Source organism: Balaenoptera musculus, chromosome 5 (assembly GCF_009873245.2).
Source record: "Balaenoptera musculus isolate JJ_BM4_2016_0621 chromosome 5, mBalMus1.pri.v3, whole genome shotgun sequence".
In the NCBI taxonomy this organism is placed as follows: domain Eukaryota; kingdom Metazoa; phylum Chordata; class Mammalia; order Artiodactyla; family Balaenopteridae; genus Balaenoptera; species Balaenoptera musculus.
Window position 1 is genome coordinate 8,183,140 of NC_045789.1, and position 24,227 is coordinate 8,207,366.

Consider the following 24,227-nt stretch of genomic DNA (forward strand, 5'->3'; position numbering starts at 1 on the left):
AGTGATATTCTTAAACTAAGATAAAAATTTCTGTCTCTTCACAACTCACATAAAAACCTCACTGTCTGAAAACCTGACCCAACAGATAACATGAGGACTTCCTACATCTTTCTATAAAGGCCGAATGAGGGGGTTTGGAATGTGACATTAGTTAGGGGGTTTTCCACACAGCCTTTTGTACAAGAATTGCCTGATAAATGAGGTAAGACCCAGGAACACACACACACACACACACACACACACACCTACATATGAGGGAGGGAAAATACATACATTAAAAGACTGTAATTTCTGATGTAGTCTCTTGCAGACTACTTTTGGGAACCATTGCTTATAATAAGACACACCGATCTCCATAAGGTGACTTACTTGAAGAATAACAGAGGATTTTTTTAACCACAGAGGTGGAATAGTTAACAGAACTAAACAGATAAATAGCAAAATATTCACAATGATCAGAGGGAAGAGGTTTAGTTTATAGAAAGGAAAGCATGGTGATATTATTACAGATTTGAGGGCATATATATCATAAGGAGAGGTTCAAGTGTCTGCATACACAGTTTTCTCAAATGATCACAGGAGTTCTTAGTTTTTCCCCCAATATGATGCAAATGAAATAATTTTTCCCAACCATCATCCCTAACCTCTTACCTTGACCGGAGATAGAGGAAGCTCCCATGTTCATTTTTCTATAACACAGGGGTTCAAGAAGAACACCTGAATTCCAGGAACCATTGAAATTGTCTTTCATCCCCCCAGGTACTAGTTGCTCAACTGCAAATTTAGCACAAAGGTCTCACCATGCCACCAAATGCTCGCTCCAGCCTCAGGGAGTTCTCCAATTCTGAAAGGCAAGAAAAATTCTATATAACCACTAATAATATAAATTATTATTTGCCTCTTAAAAAAATACCTAAAAACAACTTAGGCATTCTTAGTCAGCCCTGAAAGAATTTGGAACCAAAATATCCAAGAAGCTTTTAAAAAAATAACTTAAACTATAGTCAGCCTATATTGTAACCGTGAGGAGTAGCCAAAAAAGTGTATATAAAACACACCACCCTCATCAAGGAGCCAGTAATGAATACTTATTGAGGCCTATATAGTAAATAATTTAATAAGGAATTTAAAAATAACCATAAATATTGCATGTATCCTTTTGTATATTAAATGCCCATCATTATCAGCGGAGCTTCGAGATGCCTCTTCTGTTAGCATAAGTACCGTGTTACCAAGTCCAAGTTCTTACTCCTCACTGCACGACAGGCCAATAAATCAAGAGATGAGTTGTGGGCTTCCCTGGTGGCGCAGTGGTTGAGAATCTGCCTGCCAATGCAGGGGACACGGGTTCGAGCCCTGGTCTGGGAAGATCCCACATGCTGAGGAGCAACTAGGCCCATGAGCCACAACTACTGAGCCTGCGTGTCTGGAGCCTGTGCTCTGCAACAAGAGAGGCCACGATAGTGAGAGGCCCGTGCACCGCGATGAAGAGTGGCCCCTGCTGGCTGCAACTAGAGAAAGCCCTCGCGCAGAAACGAAGACCCAACACAGCAAAAATAAATAAATAAATTAAAAAGAAAACCAAAAACCTGTCTTAAAAAAAAAAAGAGAGAGATGAGTTGTTGGGACAAGGAATTGTAACTTTATTCAGAAAACCAGCAGACCGAGAAGATGGTGGACTAGTGTCCCAAAGAACCATCTTCCCCGAGTTAGAATTCAGGCTTGTTTTATACTAAAAGGGGAGGGGTTGTGGTTGGTTGCTGCAGACTTCTTGGCGTCAGAATCCTTTGTTCTTGCAGCTGTCCAGGTAGGTCCAGTCACAATGTTCCTGTAAATCTCCCACAAGGCAGATGTTATTCTCTGTTCTGCAACTTTTTATCTCTATATGAATGGAAAAGTATTATAGCTTTAAAGGTCATAAAGTTGAGAATGGGCTATCCTGTATATCTTAGGCTATAGGCAACCAACATCCTTGCAGCAAAAGCAATAGAACACAAAGGTTAAAGTAAAAGAAACAGATCCAATATGGAGTCAGATTTGTTCTTCCCTATTACACTTGCACACTACTTGAAAAAAATTTGCCTTCCAGTTAGCTGGTTTGCTAAGAGACAGCCACAGAGGTCTTCCTCACTTAATAGTCATATTGCTAGGGAATTGAAACCACAATGCAATTTTAGAAAATCAAATAAAAACTTGAAAGTGCTTTTCATTATACATTTTAGAGGGGCAGTCAATTGATAGTTTGCTGTGTTAACACTTTTTCCCCACTTTCTTTCCTCTGGTTCTTTAAACTGAATAAACAGAGGACTAATTATGAGATAAGCCATTAATTTAGTTATGTCCAGGGTCTGAAAATTCAGGAAAAAGGATGAATCAAAGAACTGAGAAAGAGAACAAGCAAAAGACCACAGAATGCACAAACAGGCATGCCTAGACCATCTTATGTGTGAGCACTGCCGGAGGGGAGCACAAATTAGACAGGAGCCTCTGAAGACCCTCCTAGATCCACAGACCTATGAGGGAGGGAGGCTGTTACTGGGGATCAGCTTCAGAATCCCTGTCACCCAACCTCCATCCCGTAACCAAATTCAGTACTGAGCTTCTGCTTCTTACTATGTTTAGAATCCAGTACCCTCATACAAATATATTTTTTTCCTTAGAAGTGTTTAGCCTCTTGTGCTCTCTTATGCATTAAGAGTTATTGATTTGACATCCATCAAAAGACATGTCAGGAAGCAAAAAAACAGCATTAACTGAAGGCACACACCTAGGTAGAGTGTGAACCCTCAATTTCCCCTCCTACTCAGCCCATAAGCCAAGCAGCTTTTCTCATCTACAAGTTAAATATGTATTTATAAAAATTCTTACTTATAAATAATAACTATGTGTGTGGTTGTAATTGTTTGCAATCATGGCCAGACAGTAGAAATAAAGAGACAGATACCCTGATTTTTTAAAAACAAAATGAAATGGGAGGAATTTACAGTTGTAGAAGTGGTGGCTTGCCATTTGTTTATTCACAGTCATGGTAATGCACCAAAATTCATTATAGTCAGTGGGCTATGCTCTTGGCCTTTAAGTAGGAATCCATTAGCATCAGCTTGTTTCTCAGTTTTGCATGGCAAATAAATCATAGTGAAAATGTCATTTGTATGTAAGGTATTTGAAACCTAAATCTATTTCCTCAAGAATAAAAGATGCAGATACTTGTTCATTGTGCTCTTTCATGTCTTAGTTTCTTTTGAGCAGTTTGCAAATTAGCTGTAGTAATCATGGGGCATCTACAAAGATATACACACCTGAATCTTTCATGGAAAAAAAGTAGTATTTATATTAGGAGTGCATCTGCTCTGCAGCTTAAAAAATGATTTCTTTGACGGTACTGAGGAATGTTTTAGGTGGGTGAGTGCAAAAAGTCACTTGTAGAGAAGACAAGCAGGGGATAGTGAGGGACCCATAGCAGTAGTCCAGCATGTTGGCCTAAGGTGATAGTGGTAATGATTGAGAGTATTGGGCAGAATATATTTTGGAGGTAGAACTAAGAACCATTCTGATAGATATACTGGATATGGAGAAAGAAGACAAGAGGTGAATCAAGAATAACTTAAGTAACTCAGAGGATGCTGATTTTATTTACTGAGATGAGAAGATCAGGGGAAGAACAGGAAGAAAAAAATAAAAGTTTGAGACATTTATTCTGAGACAAATGACGTGTTAAGTAGGTGAGTCGATCCTGGAGAAAGGTTGGGCTAGAGATATTTTGAGAGCAATCAAAGCCATTAAATCGGCTAAGCAAGTGTGTGTAAATGGAAGAGCCCAAAGGCAGCTCAACATTTATAGGTCCAGTGGAGAAGCTAAAAGAGACAGAGGGTCAAGTAGGAAAAAACCCAGAAAACGAAATGTCATGGAAGCTAAGAGGAGAAAATGTTTCAAAAAGAAGGGAGTGCTCAGCTGTGTCCAATGCTGTTGAGAAGTCAGTGTCAGTGGGAGTGATGACTGGATTTGGGAAATGGACTTTGTCGGCCATCGTGTCAGGCACAGTCTCACAGGATTGAGGCTGCGTATGCCTGGTGGGAGTGGATTGAGGAGAAAATGGATGGTGAGAAAATACAGACAGTTACTACAGAACACTCAAGAAGTTTGCTATGAAGAGCAGGGTATTGAGGGCTAAAGAGAGGATGCTTTTTCAAGGTGAAAGTATGTCTATATACAAGTAGGAACAATTCAGTAAAAGGAAGAAACCAATGGGGCGGGAGAGAGAGGATAAACACAGGAGGAAGATCTTTGAAAGGCAAGAGTCACTGGGATCCAGGACTCCAATGGGGGTGTCCTTGACAAGGGCAGATGGTTCATCCTTTGTAGAAGGAGTAGAGGTTTCAGGTGCAGTAAGCGGGGTAGGGCTTATAACAGGAAGGTGAGAGGTTTCCAGTTGTACTGATTTCCTAAAAGAAAATGAAGCTACCTTATGAGCTGAGTCAGGGGATGTGAAATGGCAGAGCCGTGAAAAAAACAGAGAAGAGAGAGGAGGATGAATAAGATGGTCATTTTGGAGAGGGAAACCAACTGTGGAAGTCTGGTAGGTTTGCCTGAGGTTGTGGTCACGGCTGTATTAGGATGAGATTTGATTAATATAAGCCTAATCTTTACTCTTAACTTTTTTCTCCTTATAAGATAAAAAAAAAATCAAAGATAAAATGAGCAAATAAGATCAAGATACAAACTCAAACATAGCTTTAATGATTAGTTTAAGCCTGTGCCCCAAATAGTTGATGTCCTCTTAGAGGTCAGCAGAGTAGTGTTCATTAAATTCATAGAAGAGTATAAGTTTACAAGCACGGATTTTGGAGTCACATAACTCTGCCACTAAGTAGCTATATGATCTCAGCCTCTATAAATCTCAGTTTTCACATCTATAAAACTAGGATTATGTCTAACTCATAGACTTGCTGTGAAGATTAAATGTGTGCTAATGTGGGTTGAGTCCTCACTCAAAGACTGACACATGGTTAACCAATAAATGGTAGTAACTTTTATTATTTGTGAAATGAGTGATTGAGGTGACAAAAATGTTTAACTTGTAAATGTTGCTTTAACCTACTTGTCTTTGATCTGTAAACCTGCCAGAAACAGAGAATGAAAGAGAGCAAAGTTCATTTACCTGGATAATCAGCTAATGCTAATTAAGAATTGGCATATATACACTACCAAATGTAAAACAGATAGCTAGTGGGAAGCAGCTGCATAGCACAGGGAGATCAGCTCGGTGCTTTGTGACCACCTAGAGGGGTGGGATAGGGAGGGTGGGAGGGAGACACAAGAGGGAGGAGATATGGGAACATATGTATATGTATAGCTGATTCACTTTGTTAAAGCAGAAACTAACACACCATTGTAAAGCAATTATACTCCAATAAAGATGTTAAAAAAAAATGAGCTCATATCAAGCTTCTTTTCCAACCACAATGCTATTATACCAGATATCAACTACAAGAAAAAAATAAACTGCAACAAACTCAAAACATGTAAAGGATAAATAATATGCTGTTAAGCAATTAATTGTGACTGAAGGAATAAAAGAAGCAATGAAAAAAACTTGGAGATGAATGAAAATGAAAATGCAATGATCCTGAATCTAGGGGATGCAGCAAAAGCAGTTCTAAGAGGGAAGTTTATAGCAATACAAGCCTACCTTAGGAAACAGAAAAATCTTAAATAAACAATCTAACCTTATACCTGAAGAAACTAGAAAAATGAAGACAAACAAAACCCGTAGTTAGTGGAAGGAAAGAAATAATTAAGATAGAGCAGACATAAATGAAATAGAGGCTGAAAAATACAATAGAAAAGGTCAATGAGACTAAGAGCTGGTTCTCTGCAAAAAACAAAATCAATAAATCTTTAGTCAGACTGATCAAGAAAAAGAGGGCCCAAATAAATCAAATCAGAAATTAAAAAGGAATAGTTAAAACTGACTGCACAGAAATACAAAGGATCAATAAGAGATTACTATGAACAATTATACACCAATAAAATGGACAACTTAGAAGAAATCGACAAATTCCTGTAAATGTACAGTCTTCGTAGACTGAAACAGGAAGCAATAGAAACCTGAACAGATGAATTATCAGTAATAAAATTGAATCAGTTATTAAAGAATAATCCTAACAAAATTTCATGACCAGATTCTTTCACAGGTGAATTCTACCAAACATCTAGCGAAGAGTTAACACTTATCCTTCTCAAACTAATCCAAAAAATTGCAGAGGAAGGAATGCTTTCAAACTCATACTATGAGGCCAGCATCACCCTGATACCAAACCAGACACCCTTATACCAAACCAGACAGAGATATCACACACACACACAACTACAGGCCCAATCCCTGATGAACATAGATGCAAACATCCTCAACAAAATATTAGCAAGCCAAATTCAAGAATACATTAAAAGGATCAAACAATGGATCAAGTGGGATTTATCCCAGTGATTCAAGGATGGTTCAATATCTGCAAATCAATCAATGTGATATACCACATTAAAATTTTCAATTGTTCTTCAGAACAAAAATCAGATGATCACCTTGAGAGATGTAGAAAAAGATTTTAACAGAATACCACATCTAATTATGATTTAAAAAATGCAGTGGGAACAAATGAAACATACATTAACATAATAAGTAGCACATATGACAAGCCCACAGCTAACATCATACTCAACAGTGAAAACTTGAAATCATTTCCTCTAAGATCAGGAACAAGACAAGGATGTCCACTCTCACCACTTTTATTCAACATACTTTTGGAAGTCTTAGCCACAGCCGTCAGATAAGAAAAAGTAATAAAAGGAGTCTAAATTGGAAAGGAAGAAGTAAAACTGTCACTGTTTGCAGATGACATGATACTATACATAGAAAATCCTAAAGATGCCACCAGAAAGTACCAGAACTCATAAATGAATTTGGAAATGTTTCAGGATGCAAAATTGATATATGGAAATCTGTTATCTTTCTATACACTAACAAAGAAGTATCAGAAAGAGAAGTTAAGACAACCATCCCAATTATGATTGCATCAAAAAGAATAAAACACTTAGGAATAAATTTAACTAAGGAGATAAAATACTTATACTTGGAAAACTATAAGATACTGATAAAAGAAATTGAAGATGACACAAACAGATGAAAAGATATACCATCCTCATGGTTTGGAAGAATTAATATTGTTAATGAGTTAATGACCATACTACCCAAGGCAAACTACAGATTCAATGCAATCCCTATCAAAATACCAATGGCATTTTTCACAGAATTAGAACAAATAATTCTAAAATTTGTATCGAAACACAGAAGACCTCAAATAGCCAAACAATCTTGAGAAAGAAGAACAGAACTAGAGGAATCATAACCCTTACTTTAGACTATACTAAAAAGCTACAGTCATCAAAACAGTATGATATTGGCACAAAATCAGACACATAGATCAGCAGATCAGAATAGAGAGCCCAGAAATTAGCCCACACTTAAGTGGCAATTAATCTATGACAAAGGAGGCAAGAACATACAGTCAGGAAAAGACAGCCTCCTCTGTAAATGGTGTTGGGAAAATATAACAGCTACATGTAAAAGAATCGAACTGGACTACTTACTCACACATGCACAAAAATAAATCCAAAATGGATTGAAGACTTAAATATAAGACCTAAAGCCATAAAAATCCTAGAAGAAAACATAGGCTGTATGCTCTTTGACAACAGTCTTAGTAATATTTTTTGGATATGTCTCCTCAGGCAATGCAAACAAAAACAAAGATAAACAAATGTGACTACATCAAGCTAAAAAGTTTTTGTACAGTGAAGGAAACTATCAACAAAATGAAAAGGCCACCTACTGAATGGGAGAAAATATTTGCAAAACATATATCTGATAAGGGGTTAATATCCAAAATATACAGTGAACTCACACAACTCAGCATCAAAAAAGAAACAACCCAATCTTTAAAAGGGCAGAGACCAGAATAGGCAGTTTTCCAAAGAAGACATACAGATGGCCAACAGGCACAAAGATGCTCAGTATCACAATCATCAGGGAAATGCAAGTCAAAACCACAATGAGATGTCACTTCACTCCTGTCAGAACGGCTATTATCAAAAAGACAACAAATAACAAGTTTTGTTAAGGCTGTGGAGAAGAGGGAATGCTTGTGGACTGTTAATGGGATGTAAATTGGTGCAGTCACCATGGAAAACAGCACAGAGATTCCTCAAATAATTAAAAATAGGAACTACCATAAGATCCAACAATTCCACCCCTTGGTATTTATCTGAAGAACACAAAAACACTAATTAGAAAATATATAAGCACCCCTATGTCCATTGCAGCAGCATTTACAATAGCCAAGACATGGAAGCAACTTAAGTGCCCACCATAGAGGAATGGATAAAGAAGATGTGGTATATATATATATATATATATATACACAATGGAATATTACTCAGCCATAAAAAGAATGAAATCTTGCTATTTATGACAACATGGATGGAGCTAGAGGGTATTGTGCTAAGTGAAATATGTCAAATAGAGAAATATAAATAGTGTATTATTTCACTTATATGTGGACACTAAAAAATAAAACAAATTAACAAATATAACAAAACAGAAGCAGAGTTGTAGATATGGAGAAAAAAACAGGTGGTTGCCAGAAGGGAGAGGAGTGGGGAGAGCAAAGAAAGAGGTGGGAAAAATTGAACTACAAACTTCTGGTTGTAAAATAAATGAGTCACTGGTACAAAATGTACAGTGTGGAGAATATAGTCGATAACTATGCAATATCTTTTATGGTGACATTGTAATGACTTTTCATGGTGATCGTTTTGAAATGTATAGAAATACAGAATTACTATGCTGAGTGACAGGAACGTAGTCTTGTAAGTCAATTATATTTCAAAAACAAACAAACTAATAGAAAAAGAGATCATGTTTGTAGTTATCAGAGGCAGGGGGTGTGGAGAGGGAAAATTAGGTGAAGGTGGTCCAAAGGTACAAACTTCCAGTTTAAGATAAATAAGTACTAGGGATGTAACGTACAACATGATCAATATAATTAACACTGATGTATATTAAAAATATGAAAGTTGTTAAGAGAGTATGTCCTAAGACTTCTCATTACACGGAAAAATTTTTTTCTATTTCTTTAGTCTGTATCTATATGAGATGACGGATGTTCACTAAACTTATTGTGGTCATCATTTCATGATATATAAGTCAACTCATCATGATATATAAGTCAAATCATTAAGTTTACACCTTAAACTTTTACAGTACTGTGTGTGAATTATATCTCAATAAAATCGGAGGAAAAAGAAATAAGCTCCTTGGTAATTATTTTTTGGATTTGACATCAAAAGCAAAAGTAATGAAGGCAAAATTAAACAAGTGGGACTACATCAAACTAAAAAGCTTCTGTATATCAAAAGGAGCAATCAACAAAATGACAAGGCAACCTATGGAACAGGAGAAAATATTTACAAATCCTACATCTGACAAGGTGTTAATATCCAAAATGTATAAAGAACTCATACAACTTAATAAATGAAAAACAAACAACCCAATTAAAATATGGGCAGAATAACTAAATAGATATTTTTCAAAGAAGACATACAGATGACCAAAAGGTACACAAAAAGGTGCTTGACATCACTAATCATCAGGAAAATTCAAATCAAAATGGCAATGAGATATTACCTCACACCTGTTAGAATGGCTATTATCAAAAAGACAAGCAGTAAAAAGTGTTGGGGAGAATATGGAGAAAAAGGAATCCTTGTCCCCTGTTAGTGGGAATGTAAATTGATACAGCCATTATGGAAAATAGTATAAATGTCCCTCAAAAAAATTAAAAATAGAACTACTGTATGAATCAGCAATCCAACTTCTCTCTATATATATCCAAAGGAAATGAAATCAGTATTTCAAAGAGATATCTGCATGCCCACATTCAATGCAATATTATTCAGAATAGCCAAGATATGGAAACAATCCAAGTGTCTGTCAACAGGTGAATGGATAAAGATGAGGTAGATATATACAATGGAATATTATGCAGCCATGAGTAAGAAGGAAATCCTGCCATCTGAGAGAACATGGGTGGACCATGGATGAACCATGAGGGCATCATGCTAAGTAAAATAAGTCAGACGGAGAAAGACAAATACTGTATGATCTCACTTACATATAACATATAAAGAAGACAAATTCATAGAAACAGAGTAGAATGGTGATTACCTAGGACTGGAGGCTTAGAGGAAATAGGAATGTGGTGGTCAAAGATTTCAAACTTCCAGTTATATGAGGAATAAGTTCTGAGGATCTAATAATATACAGTATGGTTATTATAGTTGATAATACTGTATCATATACTTGAAAGGAACTAAGACAGCAGTTCTTAAATGTTCTCACCACAAAAAGAAAGAAATATTAATTATGTGACATGAGGGAGGTGTTAACTAAGGCTAGGTGGTTATCATTTTGCAACATATGAATGTATATACACATACTTATACAAGGTCATATGTCAATTTTAACTCTAAAAAGCTGGGGATAAAAACTACATGAACTGATTTATAAGGAAGCCTTACTTTCTTTGCTAATTGCCTGAAGCCAATAATGTAAATACCAGAATATTCTCTTTCTAGTAGTTGAACACAGGAGCTACAACCACACAATAAACTACAAATAATTACTCACATTGTCTAGGAAGACAATACCTCCCCCTTGCTCCCCCTTTCCGCTCGATTAAAAGAAAAACACTGGAAAAATTAAGATCTACCTCTGACAATCCTTCAAATGTCCAAATGCTCATTTTTAAAATTTGAGAAGAAAAATGACTAAATATGCTCCATTTTTAAGAAAGTCCTTTTCATTAATGTTTTACCTCAACCATAACCTGTAATCTGTCTTCACCAGGGCCTAATGCCTGGAAATGTGATTTCCTCATAGAGACAAACACAGAACTGTTCCAATTTGCTAACAGGACACTGAAGATTTATACATTTTACCTACCATTTCTCTTCTTCTCACTTCAGGTCTTCTCGTCATGCTCCTCTGAGATTTAATCACACACACAACAAAAATTTGATGTTCCTCTCTTGCTTCCTTGGAGCTATAATTTTAGTTTCTTTGTTATCTGCAGCATTTATCTTTTCTAGCCCATCAAATTTAGTCACAAGGATTTTTTTTTGCTCTTCAGGAAGTTACACATTTCATTTGTAATCATGTCCTGGTGCAAGGCAGTAGCAAGTTAGCATTATTCTACCATGTTCCTGCAACAGGTTTCATTTCCTTCTCTCTGAGGCCATGAATTTCTAATTTGTCCTCCATGTATGTGGCATTGATGATGATTGGATTGGGTTAGGGGACCTGTTTACAAAATATTTTCTTCAAATGTGCCATTTTCCTGCTTCTCAGCAGTTTTCTGGGACCTGGGGTTACAAAATTTAAGCACAGTAAAATCTCCTTTCACAAGGCCCAATCATAGCACTGACTTATCAGGACCCTGGATGTGTCAGCCTCTTTAAACAAACTATCTCTTTTCATGACCACAGTCCTCCTACAGGGGTACTCTTCCATGCATTTTCCAGGAAGGAAGACAGAGAATTGGGAAAATTAAATGTCTTCCTCAAGGCATCGTGTAGTCAAATCCTGGTCTGTTTTACTTATAAAGCCCATTTCACTGCCTCACAATCCTGCCTATCTGGTTCCCAGCAAATACTCCCTTGTCATTTTCCCCCTACCCTATAATATCAGTCATATCCATCAACTCTGACACCATACTGAAATCTGTACTCCAGGTTTCAAACTTGAGTACATCAGAATAATTTGGGGGTACAGATTAAAAATGCAGATTTTTGAACGCTCTCTGCAGAAATTCTCTCTCATACATCTGCATTTTAACAAGTGCATCACTTGATTATAATACAGGTGGTCTGAGAATCATACTTTGAGAAACACAGGCTGTTTCCATTTATATCCCACCAGACCATACCTAAGCTTGCCTCTTACTAAAATGCCTCCTTTTTTTCATTTATTTAAGCCATAGAATTTTGGATTTTGTTTAATTTTGTTTTTTGTTTGATGGATGACATACATTACTTATTGAAACCTTAATGACATATCATAATGTGGGTCAAAATCAAGATATTTACCTTAATATTTAGGTAATTCCATTGTGGAGATCTAGAGTATCCAATACCATTTCTTTTCTACCTATTCCTTTATCTATCTTTCAAATTCTCTTGTCAATGCTGTTGTTCTTTCCATATTTGGGTTCACTCAGGCTAACAGAAACCTACTATTGCTGTCATTCAGTTAGTGGAACAATCAACGACATTAATTAACTACCCTTCTACTAGACTCTGTGAGGAGTTGCAAGAATGGAAAACCTAGTAGATCCCTCCCCAGAATTACCAATTTAATCTAATAGGAGTAATAGGAAAACAAAAAACCAAACAAAAAAACCATATGTTTACATTATAGAGAGAAAAATGACAGAAACACCAACCCATGTGGTAGCTACCAATTTATGCATACTTGCAGTTAAAAACCATTTGCAAGTTCATGAACAAAAGTTCTGTTTTGTCTTTCACTTTTGCACTAACTCTTCTTTAAATGTAACTTAATAATCATTTGAGGCTCTCTTCCCCTTAAAAATTTAAGTAAATTTGGATTAATTAGCCAATATTTTGGCCTGGAAAGTCCAGAAATATCATCCTTGTGACTTCTGCAAATTCCTAACCTTATTTCCTCAGGTTCTATCTCAGAAATGAAGCTCAGCCCCATCCTTGTTTCCACGAAATATTTGACCACACAATGTTAGCAGCGTGGTAAGTTTACTGCGTCCTCACCTCCCTTTATGCCTGGTTATATTCCAAAGCCCACACTCCCTCCCCATCACCCTCCCCAATGTCCACAACTGCTTGGGAATTATAACACCACTTAGTCTCAGGGAGCTATTTATTATCTTTGCAAACCCAACCTCCCCCGAATTCTATGAATACAATTTTCTCTATCTCAGTTACGTCAGTCAAGTTGTACCCAGTAAATGGAAGAATGCTAAAAAATCTAAAGTTTTGAGTGTAAAACCAAAGATTATTATTCAATAAATATTGATTATACATCCACAATCTTAATGAAAGCAAAAAGCAATGGCAACTACATGATCAATTACGGTTTGTGCTCCCTTGAACAATCTGTTTCTATTTTAATTTAGTAGAAACAATGTTTCTAGTTTCTATTTTTTATACGTATGCGTGGCCTCTCAGCACCTAAAACTGATGACACATTTGGGCTTAGAATTATGCAGTTACTCAAAGGAGAGCCCCTTTAGGACACTCACGGCAGATTTGCATTGAACTTATAGACTTAATTTATGTATTCATTTTTATTATGTATACATAAAATCTACCCAAATATTAGAGGTGAAGGAAGGTGTTGCTTAGAGGCGAGTCCACTCTCAAAAACAGCTAAAACCAGGAGCCTGATGGTAAGGTAGTCTAAAACGCAAAGTCTGAAATCAGAGCCAACTGTAGCCATCAAGGGCAAGCAAGCCCTCCACGCTACAGCCTCAGAGCCCAGCCTGGTCTTTGATAGCTGGTCGGGGCTCCAAAACGGGCTGAGTCGTTCCATGAGATGAGTATATCAGTTGATCATATAATGTTAATTCTGAATCAGCAAAATGTCAGATTTATATTTAGCATTTTCATTTTAAGAAAGAAATGTAAGGTATAGTCTATTTCAGAAAGATAAAGCAGTGTTTATACTCAAAAATGCAAGCCCTCAATTATCTGAAAAACACTTACCTAAAATGGTTCCAGCTTAAGAAGTATGAACAGAATTCATAAAAATTCCATTTATGAATGCACATAAAACAGGAGTAGATAAAGTTCAGGACTATCACTGATCAATCAATGAATTCATATAAATAGGGAGAAAATAGTAATCAAATCCTCGTTGTTGTACCCTCCACATTATCATTTTTTTATTTATTTGAATTTGGGTTTTTCCCTCATATGAAACCATATCTAAAGAACAAGGTGTTCAGCATATAAAATAATCGCCTTTCTCTATTTGCTCTTGGTTTGCAAAGTCCATCTTTTCTTCATTTGTTAACTTTTGCATGGACTTAGAGGTTGCTGATTTAGGATGGCTGTTGCTAAAGAAATTAGCAAATGACTCATCTAAAAGCACTTGTGTGTTTGCTGACATTCTGACAAGCAGTGGCTGCATCATTGACCTGTGGACCTGTCCCATGCCAGGACATAGTGGGCTGAGTAACTCATGTGACAGGAACCAGATGAAGACTAGTCTGAGGAAGGACAGGCATCAAGAAGGACAGAAAGCTGATACGGATGAGACGAGAGACAATTCCAGTCAACTGGGTAGGCTTTGTAAAAAATGGGACAAAGTCTAAAGAGAAAGAGTTTCTTGGAAACACAAGCTAAGCTTTCACGAGAAAAGAGAGCACATAGACAAGAAGAGAATTATAAAGCAAGTCAAGAGAACTGAAATCTAGAGTTTTAATTTAATTCGCATTACAATTGTCAGCCTTTATAAACAAATGGTAATAATTTAATGGACCCTCATGTTAAGAAGACTCTCTCAAACCCTTAAATGATGCAGCACCTGCCTCTCCAGTGTTCTGATAAGAGGCTATTCAGCATCTTCTTAACGTATCTTAGGTAATGAATTTCTTTCTTTATTAAGAAGGACATTCCTGTTATAAAACTGCTAATTATTAGAAGAGCTTCCTTTTGGTAATAGTCATTCACCATTGACAGTAGTAGCACGTGGAACACACAGCAGAAAACCTCCTACCTCCACCTGTTGCCCTCGGAGTATTTAAAAGAAAAAAGCCTAATGAGCCCTTCCCCTAGGACAGTGAATATTCTTACCCTTTCATCATCTAGGCTGTGCTATGATTAAAAATGTCTACACTCCATTTGTTATTTTCCTCATTTTCTGTTTATCCCTCAACCCAGTAACATCTGATTACTGATAGATTTTTCTCACCAATCTATTTCCTCATGCCTACCTTTGGAATTGTTCTAAAAAAAGACATTTAGGATAGATATGCTAACTATCAGACCAATGGACAAGACTAAATTCCTACGTTACCTATTTTTCACATTTATCACCAATTTCCTCTAATCTGTCACCTTCACTGGCTTTTCCTAGTTCTCTGCTACCTCACTAGCCCCTTTACAGTGTTATAGGTATCTTATTCTTCTACCAGACCATCCAATACCAGTATTTTTCAGGTTTCCATGTTACATTCTCTTCTTTTTTCACTCTTACCTCTTCCTAGCAACCTCATTGGCTCTCATGATTTTGATTACCATTCTTAGGCTAACAAATTACAATTCTTTACTACTCACACAGACCTCTTTCCTAAGCTCTGTAAATTTGCTTATTTTGTATCTCCACCCAGATGTTCCAGAGGCCCTTCCAAATTAACAGATATAAAACTGGTCTTTTACTCTCCCCAAACCTATTCCTCACTTAGTGCTCAGAATCGTCATTGGAGAGTGGCCAAGATGGCAGAGTAGAAAGACCCTGAGCTCACCTCCTCTCATGAGCACACCAAAATCACAATTATCTGCAGAACAACCATCAATGAAAAAGACCAGAACCTACCAGAAAAGATCTACAACTAAAGACATAAAGAAGAAACCACAATGAGTCTAGTAGGAGGGGAAGAATCACGACATTATCAAGTCCCATACCCCTGAGTGGGTGACCCACAAACTAGAGAATAATTACAATGCAGAGGTTCTCCCACATTGGGCTCCCTAGCCTGGGGATCTGGAAAGACAAACCCCCAGAACATTTGGCTTTGAAGACTAGCATTCACACTCCCACAACCTAGTTCTGGACTTCTTTATCACTTGTCTAAACTCTTAACTGATCCTCTTCTTTTGAGTTTCGGTCTTTCTAGGCAGTCTTCCACATTGCCACCAGAATGACTCTGCCAAAAGACAACTAAGATTATGACATTCCAACTCCTTGAAGCTCTTTATCCATTTTCTATAGCCTAGCAAAGCCCAAACACTTAGCATGGATCAAAGGCCTTTTGCAATCTGGCTTCTGCCTATGTTTTCTGCTTTTTCTCAAGTCAATCTTTCCATACTTTTCAGGCCTTAGCAGTTCTAATAGTTCCATCCGCTTATAAGGTACAAGTCTCTCTCACTTGGCCCCATCTTCTTAGTCCCTGGTAAACAATTCACCATTCAAAATCTATTTTGAATTTAACTGTTACCAAAAAGCATTTCCTGACTAACCCAAACTCTTCTGTGTTACTCTTTTCTCCTGCATACTTATACTATGGCCTTATGTCACATCATGTTCATGTATGTACACCTGTGTATCTACTCTGTGGAACTCTGAGCTCCTTGTAAAAGATCATTTCTTCTAAATACTCTATCCTCCCTCATCCCCTCCTGTGCATAGTAGTTCAATAAATATTTATTATATAAACAACTGTGGTTAATAAAATACAGAAATTATCATAAAAACTAGCAGTCTAGTAAGGAGAATATATAAATAAACCATTCAAATGTGACATATTCTGCATAATCCCAGGTCTGTATGGGTATCACAGAAACACAGGCTTCACAGACACCTCAGTTGTGTGTCGTAACGGTTGTCACCTCAAGGCTTGACATATTCCTCTGTCCATGGATGAAAGCTATGAGAGTCTGGGAAAATATTGATAACTCCTACCTTCCATCCTGAGATACAAAAACAAAGAGAAAAATAGAGAGTATAAAGGAAAAGGAGAAGGCTAGTGTGAGAAGAATTGAGGCAGGGCTGGGGAGGAAAAGGTAATGTCTGAAGTAATAGAGAGCCTGGCACATGTAGGCACTAAACAAACATTTCTGAATCAATAAATAAGCAAATGAGTGGTAGTGGATAAGGCAGAAGTAGAGTAGGAAAAGTGAGGTCCAATAACACAAAAAGTTGTGATTTTAGCTACTAGCTGTCTCTGGTGTGATTAACCTACCACTGAGTGGATCTTCTTGATATACCAACTTTCATTCCCTGTTATCTTAAAACCACTAATAAGGTACAAACCTCATGCTCAAGGCTATGAACCGTGATGGAAGGAAAGTAACCCATTTTTAAAGACTTTTGGGAAACTGCCAGAAGAGGCAACAATAAATATCCGATTGTTGATTGATTCCACTATAAATTTATAAACATCACCTTAAATAAGCCCATGGTCTTGCCCTGCAGTGGTGACGGTTGCTCGTATCAGCAATACATTAAAAACCGCTGAATTATACACCTTATATGGGTGAATTTTATGGCATGTGGACTATATCTCAGTAAATCTTTTTTTTTTTTAATTAACAACAATGGTAACAACAAAACAACTATATGGAAATGACCCCAAATTTTATGTCCAACTTAGATTTCTGCTCTGAACTCCAGACTCATACAGCCAATCTCCACATGCTTTTCTCAAATGCATCTCTGGATCAGCCCATTAAAAAAGCCATCCTGGCCTCCCCTCCCAAGTGACCTATTTCCGGTAGTATCTCCATCTAACACACATGCCACCTGCCTTCGTCCTCTTAACGCAAGCCTCAAATCCATCAGTTACTCTAAGACTTCCCTTCCTCACTTTCCTTATCAAACCCAAGTTAATGCTCACATGCATTCACTTCCTTCTATCTCAGCTACCACCCTCTGGGGCCAGACCCTGTTGTCTGCACTGGACCACTGCCACAGCTTTCCAGTTACTTGGCCATATCCACTTGCCCACCCCTGCCCACTTCAATTCATTCTCTAACTCTATTCAGAGCTATTGCATCCAAATATAAATATGGTGTGTGGCATCCCTTTTCTCCATGCCCCCTTCCAGTTTAACAACCTTCAAAGGACTTAAAGACCAAAGCCCTTGACTTGGCCCACAAGGACCTGCTAAGACCAGCCCCTGCTTCTCCCTAGCTCATCTCATGCCACCCTCCTGCGCCCTTTCCAGCCACACTCACCTCCTTTCATTGAATATCGTGTTTCTCCTTTGCCTGTGCTGTCCTCACTGTCTCAAACAACTCACCACTTACCCCTTCCTTTGCTTACTTAAATCTTACTCTTCCCTCGTGTCTAAGCTTCTTAGAGAAGACTCCCCCTGCCATCCCTGGCCAGGTCAATTTTATGTGCTAATAGCACAGTGTGATCTTCTCCATCTTCATTCCTATCACCATTATGATTGTACATACATCTGCGTCTCCTTTTGGTTGGTTACTATCTTTCCTACCAAATGGCTACCTCTATATGGGCACCAGCCCTGTTTCTGGTTTTGCTATATTGTTACTGGTTGTTATTTTGCCATACTCAAATGCCTGACTTAGCGTCTGTTCTCCAACAGTACGTTCTTAATAAATACTTTTTGATTGGCAATGAGTTACAGGAGAAACACTTTCTTTTACTTGGGGACTTTCTGTGCTCCCTCCTGAGCCTCCCAGAGGCAGGACTTGCCAGGCTGTGGTCAGGGCAGTTGACAGCTCCCCGGGGCAGGCTTCTCTAGGCATTGACCTGCTTTCCAAAGACAACGTTGGGACATCTGGGGCTTCTGTTTGGCTAAACAGGGCAGGCAGCAATGACTCGGTTGGCTATGTGGAAACTGTTTGGAAAATGCAGCTTTACTTGGGGGTACTGAGGAGCTGTGGGAGAAGGAGAGGAAAATGGTGGAGCAGCGCAGAGTGAGAGAGAACTGGGGAGGGGAGGACATCCAATGGGAACTTCTGTGAAGTTTGCCTTGTGGTATCCAATTTAAACACCCTCCATATTCCGCATTAAACCATAGGTAAAACTTAATTAGCTTGCTAATGAGCAGTGGAATTTTGTCTGGTGTGGGCAGGGCCATGCTGGAAGAGGATTAGGCAAGTTGCTGAGTTCTACTTCAAGGTAGATGCAGGATAAGAACACAGCACTTTGTCATTCAAACACACCCAAGAACTCCAATAGGAGTCCTATCCTATCCTCCATCTCACCTGGTCCTTCTGGAGATTTAGAAGACAGAGTTGTGCATCTCTTCGACTTTCCACTTACCTCATGGTATTGCAGATTGGTACTCCCATATAAGATAAGTGAAGTATTTCAAATAAAGTGGCTTGACCATGTAAGATTTTATTTTTCTCCCCATGATCAGAGGGCATTTCCAGGAATGTTTTCTAAACATCATTTAGCTGTGCTTTTGGTTTTGTTCCAATAACAGTGAAAAACTAGGAACTACAAGCTTGTGAATTCTCTAGGTTTATGAAAATGTTAAGCAATGGAATTGCACATGTACAGTGAAATGCAACTGTTATCAACTCTTGAAAATCTGAATGAACTATTTCAGGAAGTAAGAGCATTTTTATGGCATGAATGGGCAGGAAAATGACATTTGCTTACTCTGTACTAAAGTCAGTGCATTATTTTGTATTCATGAATATATTAATCCCAGAGGCTATGATGGGAAGGTAGAATTATAGCACTGTTGTGTAGCATTTATGATGTCTTTCCTGATTTTTCTAAATAGAGGAAGTCTCTTTTATTGGTTATTCTTCACAGTAGTACTGTAAGACAAGTCAATCTCCTTATCTTGACAGTATATTTGAAACCACTGACGGAGAAGTGAAATAAACTGCCAGCATCACTAACAAGTGAGTGAGATAGCTAGAGTAAGCACTTTTGTGTCTGGGTTACCAGACAGTTTTAATTTATTTTCAACTGCATCACATGGGCTTCCCAGGTCACAGAAGAGCTATCATGTGAAGATATGCAAAGTTAAAGGCAATCTCAATTCCTGCCTTGGGAAAGAGCTACATACTGCAAAATATTTTTCATCGATTACTTTATATTCAAAACCCTGCAAATTAAGGCCAGTATGGCTTCCAGTTCTACCAGTGAGGAAAACGCGACCCAGATAAGTGAAATGATGCCAGAATGTGCAGAGCTGTGGCTGGAATCTCACTAACCAGTTGTACGAGGTTACAATTTATATGCATTCTTTACACTAAAGATTGTGCATTTCTAAAGTCATAACATCAGCTCCACAGCAAGACTTTCAAAGAGACAGAATTGTTCTTTTTTGTATCGTGCACATTGAAAAATAAATTAAACCAGGCCTCCTGGTCCTGAAAATGAAAAGAGGGTTTTTTTTCCTCATACAGGCACAGTATCAATTTTTTATAATACATAAGTGTAGAATGAAAACAAAAGAAAACGAAATGATTTACAAAGTGTATCAATTTTTGTAATATCCAATTGTATGATGGAAACAAAAGAAAACAAAAACTATTTACAAAGTTTTTTAATATGGTGCATCAATGAAAAGAATTAAATATTAAATTTTTACATTCCATCATCTCTAAATACATATTCAGTGAGCTAGCTTCATATGTTTTGGGTTTTTAAAGTGTAGTCAAAAATATAAAAGACAAGGAGAAGGGAAATGAATTGGTTTTTTTCATAAAACCATAAAAACATATTTTCTCAAACACAGGACCAATCAGCTCAATAAAAACATTTACTAAACTAAAAGAAAATTTTGGAAGGAATCACATAGCCTAGAGCAGAGGACATTTTCCAGAAAAGCAAAATATTGATACATGTGTCAACAAATAGCAAAACAACAACAAACTTATTTTAAATACTCCAAAATGTTTGTGTTTTTAATTTGGGAAAATCCTATCTCCAGTGGGAAATATGTCTAATCAGTTCCAAAACATTAAAGTTATTTTTCTTTCATTCTCAATTAAAAATTGGTTGGGCACATGATTATGTATTTTCAGAGACAAAATAGTTGCCTTTTCCTTTAACTGTATAATGTAACAGTGGATTCAGGGTCAGTTGTAGATTTCCATCAGGACTGTTCTCAAAGATTCCAACCCCATTAAAATGAAAAATAGCATTAAAATGTAAAGGTCTTGACACTGAAATGTTTTACAATTATCAACCATCCAAATAGATGCCAAGCAGAATTATTTAAAGGAGCTGCAAAGTTACTTCTCGGTTAAAGCAGAGTGACAGCTGATATAAGTAGCTCCATTATTTACATATCTCTCCTACACTGCTCTAGAAATGAACAAATAAGAATTCCATGTTGTTTTGTTTGCTTTTCTCCCCCCCATTAGAGGCTTTTCACCAGCCATGTTTCTTTCACCTGAGGAATGAATTCATATCCCAAGTCAATTAGTAGGTAAATCTTCAGCAATGTAATTGAAATTATAATTCAGACTTCAGATCAATAACAATGTTAGCAGGTCAATAACAGCCACCCAGAATCCTGTGGCAGTTCCTGAGATAGAGTTTTAAAGGAAAAAGGAAAACTAACTCCAAATAAATGAAAGGAGTACTTAGAAGCATAGAGGTAGAAAAGAGATAACAGAATACATAGGAGCAGATAAAGAAAGTTTATTGGAATGAAAAGGAGAAGGAGATAAAGTGTACTGGAGCAGGATTGTGACGAAAGCAATAAACCAAGTGGAAAAAACTAGAATGTATTATTGTTCTTTTCATTACGTAACAGTGCTACCAAAAAGATTATTTTCCTGACTGGGTTTGCTTCTATCAGCAGTTTTAATGTGTGAATTATATACAGTGGTGATGCCTTGCAAGATTTACACACACACACACACACACACACACACACAAGAACAGGCTTTGTGCAGGGTGCATTCCATAAAGGAGGCACTTTACCTGTTAACCTTATTCTGGACATCAGAAACTTGACTACAGATATCCTCACCTTGGCCACAAAGTTCAATCTCTCTCCTTGATAAAAGCTGAATGAGACGTTTCTAACCAGGGCATTTAAAGACGCACAAAGGGGAGGAGGAACGTGGAACTTAGTTGAGGATGACGTTGCTTGAGAACCACACTCAGCTCCGTCAAGCACAGAGGGTGAAGTTGAGGGTGATATTTGGCTAGCATTTCTTTTTCTATTTGCTGACACAGCTTGATGGCAAATGTTCCAAGTGTGGTTTGTTTCCAATTGTGCTGCCCTAACTGCCTGTGCCTACCTGGGAACGCTTTCTTTTTTCTGCTTTGCTGCCTCCCTTGTCTTTGAAAGAAAGAACACAACTGCAAGGTAACTGTAGTCAGAAAGTCAACCACCATTTCCAAACACCCTTCATTTGATATGCAATAGAAACTAGAGAGGTAAAGAGCTAGGAGGAGGATTGTAAATAAAGACTCACCGCTCCACCGCTCCCTAAATTAACATATAGTTTTGCCCCATGTCTGTGGTCTATGAATGTTTAAGAGCAGTCTGAATCGACTAGCCACTTCAGAATAATGTTATACTTCACAAAAGTTAGGAGATTTGGTCCTCTGCCTCTTTTCTGAGCTATTTTCTATACATTAAAGGAACAGGGGCTTCCCTGGTGGCCGCAGTGGTTGAGAATCTGCCTGCCAATGCAGGGGACACGGGTTCGAGCCCGGGTCTGGGAAGATCCCACATGCCGCGGAGCAACTGGGCCCGTGAGCCACAACTGCTGAGCCTGCGCGTCTGGAGCCTGTGCTCCGCAACGGGAGAGGCCGCGATGGTGAGAGGCCCGCGCACCGCGATGAAGAGTGGCCCCCACTTGCCACAACTGGAGAGAGCCCTCACACAGAAACGAAGACCCAACACAGCCATAAATGAATAAAATAAATAAATAAAAATAGTGTTTAAAAGAAATCTGTTCTATAAAAAAAAAAAAAAAAAAAAAAGGAACAGGAAAAGTACACTGGACTGTTTCCAAATTGAAAATTCTCTCACCCACTCTGCCCACAGCTCCTGGTTTGAGCAGAGATGAACTCTCTAAGCCCATCGTGATTCTGTTCACAGAGTAAACCTCGTCCCATCTACTCCACTCTGCTTCTCCTTCCAGAGGGCCTGGAGCAAATGCACAAGCCGCGGAAACTCAGGCTTCTTGGCCTGACTTCATTCCTTAGGCTACTCCTTTAAACAAGCCTAGCCCATGGTCAAGGCTACTCTTGACTTTACGGATGATCTGGAACCTGTCAGGCCCAGTGCGTTAACTTGCCTGATGTCAATTTCAGATCACATATATTATTTTCAGTGTCAAATTATTCAATGTGGTCTCTCTCCCACTGCAAAGGCAACACCAACTGCTCTGGTTAAAAATTCTAACCTACATATTGGTTTCCTGTCTTGATATTTAATTCTCACTACTTTTAGGCTATATAAGAGCATAAATCTTCATCTTCCAAGTTACCACCAAGTCCATGAAGCATTTCATGATTTTTACACTGAGTTGTTTCCCCTACTAACTTCTGCACCTAAAAGAAAGGAAATCAGTTATGGAAATCAGTGATATATACCAGACACTCCAAAATCTCTGCTTTTAAAATATGAGAGATAGCAGTAACTCCAAACAGACCAAATACAGTAAGTGTATATACTTTTTTATATGCACCAAATAACATGGCTTCAAAATATATAAAGAAAAAAAGATTGATCCTCAAGGAGAAACTGACAAATCTAATACCAGGATAGATTTTAACACAGGCTTCTCAATGATTGATACTGATTCTTTGAAGTAACTACTCCATTTCTAAATTTTGAAATTTAAAAATGTACTTCTATAAAATTCATGGTTTCATAGCTAAAAATTAATTAACCAAGTTTCTCACTTAATAACTAAGAAAAAAGAATAGAATTAAACCTAAAGGAAATAAGGAATAAAATAATAAAGTTAAAACTGGAATCAAATAGGTAACAAAGAATCAATAAAACAAAAGTTGCTTCTTGGAAATGACAAATATAATATAAAATCATAACTGGTGAGAATATAAAGAAAAAAATTAAATGAACAAATAACATCAAGAGAGAAAAGGGAGATATGACCACAGATGTAGCAGAGATTTTTTAAATTAGAGAATATTATGAAAAACTTTGGAATTAAATTTTAATATTTATACAAAATAGAAAAATTTAACTTACCAAAACTGACTCAAGAAGAAGTAGACAACAAGACTTGTCATATATTCATTAAATAAATTAAATCTGATCTTTAAAATCCTCTACCAGTGAATACATCATTTTAGATGATCTTTTAAGCATTCTATGAAATGAAGTTCTATGAAACATTCAAGGAATATATAAATCCAATCTTAACCAATCTCTTCCAGAGAATAGAAAATGTGAAGTATCCCTGCATGGGTTAGGATAACAATAGGG

General features: G+C 37.4%; 1 protein-coding gene across 1 annotated transcript in view; it reads right to left on the reverse strand.

Annotated features, from left to right (window-relative positions):
- Positions 1 to 800: 800 nt before the first annotated feature.
- The window catches only part of LOC118895881 (putative tripartite motif-containing protein 75), a 293,235-nt gene continuing 269,808 nt past the window's right edge, over positions 801 to 24,227 (reverse strand). Inside the window, exon 5 of the mRNA XM_036853447.1 lies at positions 801 to 844. The gene's annotated coding sequence lies outside the window, so the exon portion shown is untranslated. The remainder of the gene's footprint in view (positions 845 to 24,227) is intronic.